Consider the following 11,386-nt stretch of genomic DNA (forward strand, 5'->3'; position numbering starts at 1 on the left):
AGCTGCAACAAATGGCGACAGGCAAACTGTTTATCTTGTTAATACTAAATAAGGGGAAATTGCAAAAACTGGGGAGAAGACAAACTTGTTAACTGTAGCAAGAGGGAATGTAGCATCAAGGAAGCCTGGACTTGCTTCCACTGGTGAGCAATCTCTCGGTGTAGTAAGGTACTGGTGACGTCTTGTTCCAGAGTGCTTTTCCCTCCTGATTTAGCTAAAAGGAAAACACCTTTTAATTTTGCTGACTGCTGTTACTCTCATACCACCTGTGAAAGCTGTGCAGCGCCCATCACTTGCACCTGCATGTCCATGAGCTCTCTGGTTCTAAATCTAAAAAGACCTAAGGAATACAATATTGCTGCATGGTTTGGGGAAGTCTGCCGTTTATAGTGGAGGCCTTGCTAGATGAACGAATATAGTAACATTTAAACCTGGAAATAACTTGCTTAATAATGTAAATATTCCACTATTGTGTTACTTCTTCATCAGGCTGTGTGTTGTTTTATCACTTGGGATTTCTAGATGTAAATAACAGAGGTTGACTCTGGTTAACTGTAAAGGGAATGTGCTATGAGTGTTACAAGGCAGGGAGAGGGGCAGCCCAAACCCCACAAACCTGCCTATTCTAAATGGGTTCTGCCATCCACTGGATCAACACAAAACATATGAGACTTTAATGGGAAGGAACTTCAATACAACTAGGAAACAAGACAGGAAAGGCAAAGAATCTAGTTTCTAAATCAAGCACCCAAAGTTACCCATCCCCTCGTGGGTAAAAGTCCATCCATATGGGATTGGCCCAGAGCAAGGCCCCAAAGCCTGCCACAAGTCTAAAGCACCTTGCAGTGGGGACCCACAAAAAAGGGTCGGAAGTAACCAGACAAGCCCGGAAGGAAATGAGCAAAATCAAAATCAAGATAAAAGCTGCCATTGTCGCCTCCCCACGGGTCTCACCCACATCTGTGTCACCCAGTCCACGACCAAAAGGCAAGCGCAGTTTCTTCACGTGTCTCTCGGCTCCACGTGCCCCCTCCAGGTCTCCTGGCTCCATCCTGCTTCCCTCCTTCTCAGTCTCCTCTGCAGCTTCTTCTCTCCCTGCTCAGCTCCACCCTCCCTTGGGTGGGGCAGGGAACCTGGAACCTCCCCCTTTCCTGGGGACTACCCTGTTACATGAGGACATTGGGATTCTGGGGAGCTGCACGATTTTTGCTGATAGGAAAGAGCCAAAGCACCCTCAGAGACTAAGAGGATGGAAGCTGTGCTGGTGTGGCTCAGCAGGAATAATCTGTTTCCTTGTGTTGTTAGCTCCAGACTGAGTTTCAGGGGTGAGTGTGGATAGGTCAGGGCTAATTCACAAGCCTGCCTCCCTACTGAGTTGGCGGGGTGGGGGGGTGGGGGGTAGGGGGTGGGCTAGGTGTGGGGTGTGGGGGTGGGGTGGGTGAGGTGGGGGGGTGCAGAGTGGTCTATGTAGGACTTCCAGTCTCTGTGGTGAGAAATGGTCCCAACAAGTTCACAAATGATTCAGGGGAGGTGGCCTCCAAGGAGATGTGGCTGTTTTCCGTTGTAGGTCTGTGTTCCAGACCCCTAGATATACATATTCCTGATGCAACTAAGACTTTCTTCCCTGGGAGAGACATAAGGTTGTGCTAATGGACCCAGAATTTCATGAATAACTCTCTCAGGGATTTGGATCATTGTTGATGATACTTCTCCACAGTGACCAGTCTTGTGAGGATAACATGTTCTTTATATGTAAATTGCGTATAGGTGCATGTGACAAACCGAGGCAGGTCCCATTCAGTTCATTGATCCCATTGCAGCCCTGGTTGCCCTTGGCAGCACGTGTGCTTGGCCTGCAAACCCAGAGACGTGCTCGGCAGGTGCAGTGTGGTTATCATCTCTCCACCACAGTAGTTTCCTTGGTGTAGGTCAGCAACCCCAAATATCTTCTATTTCTTTGATTTCCAGAGCTTATTCCAAGGAAACCTGAATTTGGGGTTACACTATCTTTCAGGTCCCAGAAAATTTTTCAGACCCTCATGGGAGAACCACAGCTTCTAACTGGACAAAGAGAAGAGAATCAAGTCTGATAAACTACCATCTGCTCAAGTTCTTGACCCTCTGGGGTGGCTGGAAGGTGTGTTGGGGAGAAGAACTCAGACCTTGAAGCTTCACCATATCAGGCAAGTAATCTAGACTCTCAGGGGATTGTTTTCATTTACTAATGAGGACATAGTTCTTTTTCCCTGAAGTTGTGAGGGCTAAAAACGATAATGAAAGGTGAAGCAGTGCCCAATCTATAGTCAAGTACTTGACACTTTTTAGTTAAGATAAACACCAAATGGGGATTCATTTACTTTAACAGCGATGCTGTGCAGGAAGCACTGTGTTACATGCCATCAGTGACAGGAAAAGATCACAGATGCATGAAAACTTGGAAGACAAGAGCTAAGGCAGAGTCAAAGTTCCTCTCCATTCTCCTGCAGCAAACACAGTTTGGCTGTGTCATTTTTGGAGTCTGTGGGTTTGGAGTACGGGGTCCTTGGGATCACTCTGGGAAAGGTTTCACCAGAGCTCCTGTTTCAGTGACAAGCGGCAAGTTTCCAGGTAAATTTCTCTACGAGACAGAAATGTTAGTTATATTTAAAGAACAGGTTTATTAGGGAAAGGGGACAGACAAATGAGGGACACTTGCATAGATACAAGCGGATCGCTTCTCGGCCTTTTGGCTAAGATCAAGTATAGATACAAGCGGGCAGGAAGAGCTGCCCCAGAGGAACAGGTTTGCTAAGAGAGGCCTGCATGGTTGCAGGCGGGCGGCCTTGAGGAGAGCTGCCTCTGCTGCTGAGGGAGGTCAGTGAAGAGAAGTCCCGGCATGGTGCAGGTCACGGGCAGGCAGGAGGCTGCTGCCCTGCAGAGGGAGAGAGCTGGTGAAAAGTGGCACCTGCATAGGCACAGGTGGGCAGAGGGATTGCTGCCCTGAGCCAGAGCAGAGACTGCATTGATAGAGTCTTCTGTTTGGGAGGGGCCACTCCTTGTGAGCCTTCAGATTAGTTGTTGATTTGGGATAACTATGCAGAATCTGAAAGGGACCCGAGATTCCACAATGGGCTCAATCTCCATTATCTTTACCTTTGGGGTCTGTTGGGCTCAATCTCCATACCTTTACCCTTGGGCCTGTGCTCTGGACACTCCCCACAGCAGTCTGACACCAGCTTGGATCTTATGCTTTGTAATCTGGACAGGATCTTGGTTTCTATACCTGGGTCAATGGCTGTGCTAATCTCTTCTACCCCCACCTCCTTGTGTGAGCCAGGTTTCTGGTCTTGTAGTGCACCTCCTTTTCAGTTTTTTTCTATTCATGTCCTCCATGATTGGTCAGTAGCTTCCCAGGCCTACACCTACCTCTGCAATGAGGGGAGGTTGGCCACTTTGGAAGTGGATAAGAACCTGATCAGGTTTTGCAGATCACTTTCCTCTGACTTTCCTTCTGTAACTCTCCCCTTACCCTTGTTCATCCATCTGTATGCATGTGAGCCTTGTGATTGGGGTTCTGGTAATGACTTGGAGACCAGCTTATGGTGCCTTGGTACTTGTGGGTTCCAGGTCTACAAACACTGCCCTGAGCACATGCTTGCCAGCACCCATCTCACTGAAGAGGGTGTTGAAGGAGCCATCTCTTCCCCTGAAGGTCTTGTCACTGGGCATCTGGCCATTGGGCTGGATGCCAGTTTCCAGGCAGTGGAGCTATTAGGTTGAAAGGATGTCCTGAGCTAATTCCATACAGCCTTTGCGGACTCCACCCCCACTCCAGACCAAAGCCATCAAGACATTGGGAAAGACAAATCCTATCATCACCAAAGGGAGGGTTGCTGGGACCTGAGGGTGGACTTAAGCAGCCAGGTTTGAAATAAAACCAGATATGTGGGTCTTGAGGCTCTCTCTTGGCTCACTGCCAGCTCTCAGAGTGCCATTGGGATTCCAGGTCGGCAGTACGGGTAGGACGCATTTAAGACTTTATCTTCCTCTTTTCTCCCTAAGTTGTACATTTCCCTTGTAAACAAACCTTTTATTAACCTTTTGTGTGCGCCTGCAGTTGAGTATTAATAAGTCCCTTCTAAGCGCACGGGTGAGGACCCACAGTCAGGCAACACGTTTTATATTGGGGTGCCCTGTAACAGAGCTGCCACCAGGTGTTGCTGATCTGGATGCCAGCCTGGCCGCTGTGGATGGAGACACACTCACTCATGACTGGACTTGCAGGGTTCCTGGGGCTGGGAGAGGCCAGGAGGCAGTGACAGACTACCAAGGGGTCTGGGGGAGATGTAGTTGAAATTTGGCTTCTAAATCCTGCCTTCTCACTATCCCCACACACTACTCTCCTTGTACCTTTTCACATCTTTGCCAGGACCCCAGGGTGCGAGGTCTAGGCTGAGGCATTGTGATTATTCAAACTTCAAGAAGGAACCTTACCTGCACCTTGGCAGGGGGCTGCCTGACCACAGGATCCCTCCTTCAGCTGTGGATGGACACTTGGCCTTTGAGGTGCTGAGCAGGCTGTGCTCTGCAATGCTGTGGAATCTACTGGAAGTGTGGGTCATGCAGGAATAATGCTGGCGCTTAGGTTGGGAAAAAATGCAATCTGGACCGGCCTGTCAGGTGGACCCATGGGATGAGAAGGAGGCAGCAACAGCTCTGCTGTGACAGACTTGAAGAGGCAGGTTGTTTCCAGGGACGTCTTTAGGTATTTCCTCCTCTTTAATTAACTTTTCAAATGAAAGGGGCTTAAAGAGATCCCTGCATAGGAAAGAAAAAAAATTCAAAGAAAATTACCTTCATTGTAGAAAGTGAAGAGTTCTTTATCATTGCATCATGTTAAAATATTAAGCACAATCACCCTTTGGCTTCATTACATGGGCACTGATGTTTTGAAAATGACTTTTCCTAGTTATGAATGTAAAATGTGTTAATTGTAGAAATATTTCAAAGCCCCACCCCTGAGAGAAACATTAATGACACTTGTCTTTTAATTAAATATCTTCAGATAAAGTTGCAAGTCTGATTACACATGTCTTGAACTGCTTCTTCACTTAACAGTAAAGCATGAACGTGTTCTTCAATCTTGAAACATTCTGATAAAACATGAAATGGTACCCTGTCCTAGCCATGCATGCTGACTTATCCATACAATTTATTTAGTTTTGTATGTATTTGAGCACTCTCTATATATTCTGTAATCTCTGGGAGAGATTTTTTTCTCCAGATTGGCTGGTTTTCCTAGAATAGAAATTTCTCCAGTAGTCAGTAGAATTTTGAAAATACAAATAGGTCTTACTTTGTGCCCTCAATGATTTCATAAACAAGACTTTTAGTTCCACGGTGGAAGTGGTGTCTTAAATGTAGTCATATCTCCTAAGAACAAATGGTGTGAAAACTTTGTTGAAGTTTTTCTGGGTAATGAAAACATCCCATTATAAATGAATGACAAGCTGGGATCAGAATGGAGTTTAGTTCTAAAAGTGGGCTTTTACAGTTAGTCAGTTGGCATTTTCTTTGTTGCATCATCTTGGGGATAGACTATTTGTGTGGTTCCCTTGATCTTGGGGTTCAGGTTTCCTGAAAGAGGTGGCATCTGTGTCTTTATTATTTGTGAGTGCAGTGGCTATGCTGGAGCACTAACCTAACAGCCAAAAATGCGAATCTTTTCATGATGGACTAGGCAATCCAGTGCTTCTTCTTTATCTTTGTTTATTTCCCAAAGAGAAATAAAAGATAATTAAACAAACCAACCCCCTTTAACACACAAAGCCCATGATAAAATCTGATCACTTAGACAAAGGGGACATCCCCTGACTGGAAAGTTAGGTATTAAGTCCCTGTGATAAATGTCTCTGTACCTGCAGGGAAATCACCGTCAGTTGGTGAGACAAGTGTGTATAAAGTTATAGCTAATCGTGTTTGGGTGTGTTTTGATATTCCTGGAATGAGAGCTTCTCTTTAATCCGCATCACTATTGATAAAGTGTTATTGAGCCCTTATAATGAAAACAATAACTATAATAACTATCAATAACTGTAATAGCTGCCAATTACAGATAATAATATTCATTTTTTGGCTGTTACATAACAGATATTTTACACATTCTTTCTAGTGCTCTAAAGACCCTGCAAGTTAGCTGCTATTGTTACAGGGCAGGGAGAGGGGCAGCCCAGACCCTGCAAACCTGCCTGCTCTAAATAGGTTCTGCCATCCGCCACATCAACACAAAACATATGAGACTTTACACTTTAATGGGAAAGAATTTTAATACAACTAGGAAACAATACAGGAAAGGCAAAGAATCTAGTTTCTAAATCAAGCACCCTGAGTTACCCGTCCCCTTGTGGGTAAAACTGCATCCAAATGGGATTGGCCTAGAGCAAGGCCCCAAAGCCTGCTACAAGTCTAAGGCATCTTCCAGTGGGGACCCACAGAAAAGGGTCAGAAACAACCAGACAAGTCTGGAGGGAAAAGAGCAAAACCAAAATCAAGATAAAAACCGCCATTGTCACCTCCCCACGGGTCTCACCCACATCTGTTTCACCCCGTCCATGATCAAAAGGCAAGCGCAGCTTCTTCACGTGTCTCTAGGCTCCATGTGCCTCCTCCAGGTCTCCTTTGGGCTCTGCATCCTGCTCCTTCCTTCCTCAGTCTCCTCTGCAGCTTCTTCTCTCCCTGCTCAGCTCCACCCTCCCTTGGGTGGGGCAGGAAACCTGGAACCTTCCCCTTTCCTGGGGACCACCTTGTTACACTATTATCCTATTTGATAAATGAAGAAATCACACCGGAAACTTTAGGCAGCTCCAGGGGAGACAGAACCGGCTGTGAATCTGGGCCCGTTTTTCTCTCATGTCCACATATGCGTTTTACCCACGCTGGGTAAAACCTGATGTGTGCTCTCTCCTCAAGACCAAGTCGAATATTCAGTTTTAAGTAAACACAGAAGCGTTGTCATTGGGTGTGGCCAGAAAATGTGTAGAGTGTTTGAGCACAAATAGGGCTTCACAGGCTTCCATTTGCAGCACAGCGCATGTGTCCTTTGGCCCTGAGCTGTCGGTGAAGGTCTGTTTTCAGAGGCTGCGCCCCTGCCCTGTGTGGGCACCTCTCAGCACCCACTGCAGGGCAAGGGCTGGGCAGGCCCCTTGTGCTGGGGATAGTGCGAGTCCTTTGTTCCTTTGTGCCTGGAGCTGCCCCCTGGGCAGGTGCTTCTGAAGCCTGTGGGGGGAACTGACCTTTCCTTCTTTCTCTTTGCTGTGGGACTCTGCACGGATGCCTGCACTCTCCTATTCAAAAATGGAGTTTGGCTTATTCCTGATGCTATCATTAGTGGGATTGTTTTCTCGATTTCCTTTCGAATACATGGTTGTTGAGGTGAAGAAATGTGACTGATTTCTGTAGGTTGATTTTGTATTCTGAAACCTTACTGAACTTGTTTATTAGTTCTAACAGGGGTGCGTGCATGTGTGTGTGTGTGTGTGTGTGTGTGTGTGTGTGTGTGTGTGTGTGTAGTCTTCAGGGTCTTCTATACACAGGATGAAGTCATTGGCAAACAGGTACTTTCACTCTTTCCTTTCCACTTTGGGTGTTTATATCTTTTTCTTGCTCTGGTCAGTACTTCCAGCACTATGTTGAGTAGAAGTGGTAATGTTAGGGGGAAAAGGATGTCCTAAAGCTAATTCCATACAGGCTTTGTGGACTCCACCCCCACCCCAGGTCAAAGCCAAAGACACTGGGAACTCCAAATCCCATCCCCACCAAAGGGAAGGTGGCTGGGACCTGAGGGTGGGGCTAAGCAGCCAGGCTGGTATAAAGCCAGACACGTGGGCTTTGGGGGGGTTCCCCCATTTTGGCTCCCCGCCAGCTCACAGTGTCCGGCCAGCTCTGAGAGTGACTTTGGGTTTCCAGGTCGGCGGATCGGGTAGGACGCATTAAAGACTTTATTTCCCTATTTTCTCCCTGAGTTGTACATTTTCCTTATTTCCTTTTCCCTTGTAAATCAACCTTTTTTTTTTTTTAATAGAGGCATGTTATTTATTTATTTATATATTTATTTGTTTGTTTGTTTGTTTGTTTTGTTTATACAAGCACTGGGTACAGTCAGAAGCGCGGGAGGGTGAGAGAATTCACCAGAGCCAGAGCAGGGAGCAGAGCAGGCAGAAGGACCGAAGCACACTGCTGAGGGGAGCAGTGGGCGGCAGGAGAGGTCTGCGCGCCATGTGGGACCCTCCTCTGGTGGCCGGGGAGCAGCCGGGGATCGAACCGGCGCCGCAGAGGCCGCGGGCAGCTTCGCAACCCAGCGCTCAACCTCTGCGCCACCGGGGAGGCCCAAAATCAACCTTTTATTAACCTTTTGTGTGTGCATGTAGTGGAGTATTAATAAGTCCCTTTTAAGTGCGCGGGTGAGGACTCACAGCCAGGAAACCTTTCAATATCGGGGCTGCTCTATAACAGTAAGAGTGGGCTTCCTTGTCTTGTTTCTGATTCTAGAGGAAAAGATTTAGATTTCCCCCACTGATTATATGCTAAGTGAAATTAACCACAGAAGACAACAGTGCATGGTCTTACTTACATGTGGGATCTCAAAGGTCCACTTCACAGAAGCAGAGAGCAGAATGCTGGTCACCTGGGGTGAGAGGTGGGGAAGCGGGGAGGTGCTCTGCAAGGGATCAGAGTAGATCTGCCTAGAGAAAAGTTGTCTAGAGCCTGGACACATGGCCTGAGGGCCACAGATAAAACTGCATTGAATGCTGGAAATTCCCTAAATGGGTAGATTCCAGGACCTAGCCCTAAAAATATGAGGGAAAAACAAATAAATGGTTACTATATGAGGAGATATGTTAATTAGCTTGATTGTGGTGATTATTTTACTGTCTGTATGTAAATCAGGTCACCATGCTATACACATAAATACAATTTTTATCAAATGATATGGAATTGGATGGGTAAAGTACAGAAAATGCCCCTCTGGTATTGTAACAGGGTGGTCCCCGGAAAGGGGGAGGTTCCAGGTTCCCTGCCCCACCCAAAAGGAGGGTGGAGCTGAGCAGAGAGAGAAGAAGCTGCAGAAGAGACTGAGGAAGGAAGGAAGCAGGATGGAGCCAGAAGGAGACCTGGAGGAGGCACATGGAGCTAGAGACACGTGAAGAAACTGCGTTTGCCTTTTGGTCGTGGACTGGGTGACACAGATGTGGGTGAGACCCGTGGGGAGGTGACATTGGCGGTTTTTGCCTTGATTTTGATTTTGCTCTTTTCCTCTGAGACTTGTCTGGTTTTTTCTGACCTTTTCTGTGGGTCCCCACTGGAAGATGCTTTAGGCTTGTGGCAGGGTTTGGGGCCTTGTTCTGGGCCAATCCTGCTTGGGTGGACTTTCACCCACGAGGGGACGGGTAACTTTGGGTGCTTCCAAGTCACTTCAAAAGCCTTTTTGTGGTTGTGTTTGTATCATGACATTGCAAGAGAAATTTTAAAAGAAGATGATACTTGTGAAAAATTCACTTGTGTTGGTTGAATGAGGAGAATGACCTCCAGGGCAAGCCATCTGCTGATTAATTTCAACCTTCAGAGAGTTCTGGCTCTGCTTGTCCACACCTCTGTCCTTGGCCCCCTTTAGCACCTGTGGAAGTCCCCTCCCCACAATTCCCCATCATTTTTGGTCAGATTCTATTGGGGCATTTCTGACACTTGGCTTTATTTTGAAAAATGATTCCCTGTGGCATTAGCTGTGGGGCAGCGGGTATTTTGTGTGTGGTGCCCTGAATTTCCAAGGTCGGGCTGGGATTCCCAGCATCCCCAGCTCCCAAGGGCTCTAGGCCAGTTCTGGGGATAAAGTTATAACCTGCTCCATACATACCCTTTCTCGATATTAACATCTAGGCAGGTGCTGTGCTGAGCCCTCTTGCTCAGGATGCAGAAGTCTGAACCCAAGGGCAAAATCACCTTGCTGACAGGACTCGCTGGTGTTGGAGTAGAGCAGAGGAATCCATGCCACCTGCCCCCAGGGATGGTTAATACTGTGGAGTGCTGACCTTGTGGTTGGCACAGAGTGCAGCCTGTCCCCTACACTGTGAGTAGGTACCTTGTCGCATCCATTGAATTAAGAAGGAACTAAGGCACAGGCTGGTGAAGTGACCACCAGTGGGTAGCTCCCGGATGAGCAGGTAGAGGGCACGTAGTCTGTAGCCACCATTGTTTTTTGAGATATTAATAAAACAGTATTAGGGATATCATTCTTTCTCTAAAAAATACATTTAAACCACTTTAAAATTGAAATGCGCCATACCTGCAAAACAGTACCTTAGTATTTATACATGATTTAAGAACAAATTACAAAGCACCATTTCCATCTTCATAAAGGAAAAAGATACTTACACTGAGTTGGGAAAGACATTGTTGCCAATAAGGGTCCTACATTTCCATTTTGCACTGGGGAATTTAGGGAACTGGTCCTGCTAATTATGCCAAACTATGTTCAAAGTGGTTGACCAATTTACAGTGAAAAGGAGCCAAATGTTCCTGGACTCTAATAATCACTATTATCACCATTTATTGAGTGCTTACTTTTTCTTTAATATCATCTCATTGAATCCTCAGAATAATCTTAGAAATTAGGTTTTATTATTAAACGATGAAGAATTGGGGTTCAAGGCAGCCAGGTAACTTGCTCAGAGTGAATGTAGGTCTGTCTGATGCTATGGTCTATGTGAAAATATTTTCCATCGACTAAAAGGAAATCAGCTCAGCTGCGACGCTGGGGTGGCCAGGACTGGTGGAAAGGAGTCAGGATGGTGTGACTCTGCTGGGAACCCAGTGCAGCATGAAGTAGACAAAGCTTGGTCTCAATGTAAGGCATATTCTTCCTTTCTTGAAGGGGGTAGGTAGCTAAGACTTTCTAGTAGGCATGACATCCATAAAATAGCCCTTGTTTTCATAGTGAGCTTTCAGTGTGTTTGGTACTATTTTCTTTGAAATGCAAAATAGTCCTTTACAAGGGAGAGAAAATTTCAAGGCTTCAGTCGGTGGTGATTATGTGAAGAAACTTAATGACCGGCAGGGCAAGGGCTGTATAAATTCGTGCAGCAAGGAGGTAGACTGCTTACCTTCAAAGAGACTCATCCAGAAGAATGTGCAGTTTGTATTTTTGTGAGGAAAAGGAGATTAAAAAAATCAGCTGTCACAGTGAAGGTGGATGGAGGTCGCGTCATCCTGCAGTTGAAATGGTATCTCATTAACAGCTATAAGCTTTATTCTTTGGCTCTCACTCCTACACACTAATTTGGGATATGCAGCTACTTCAAAGTCTTCGCGTATGACACGGCGAGGGTCTCCTTGGTGTGTAGGTAAAAGTTCA

Source organism: Talpa occidentalis, unplaced genomic scaffold (assembly GCF_014898055.3).
Source record: "Talpa occidentalis isolate TD23 unplaced genomic scaffold, MPIMG_talOcc4v2.1 talOcc4.14, whole genome shotgun sequence".
In the NCBI taxonomy this organism is placed as follows: domain Eukaryota; kingdom Metazoa; phylum Chordata; class Mammalia; order Eulipotyphla; family Talpidae; genus Talpa; species Talpa occidentalis.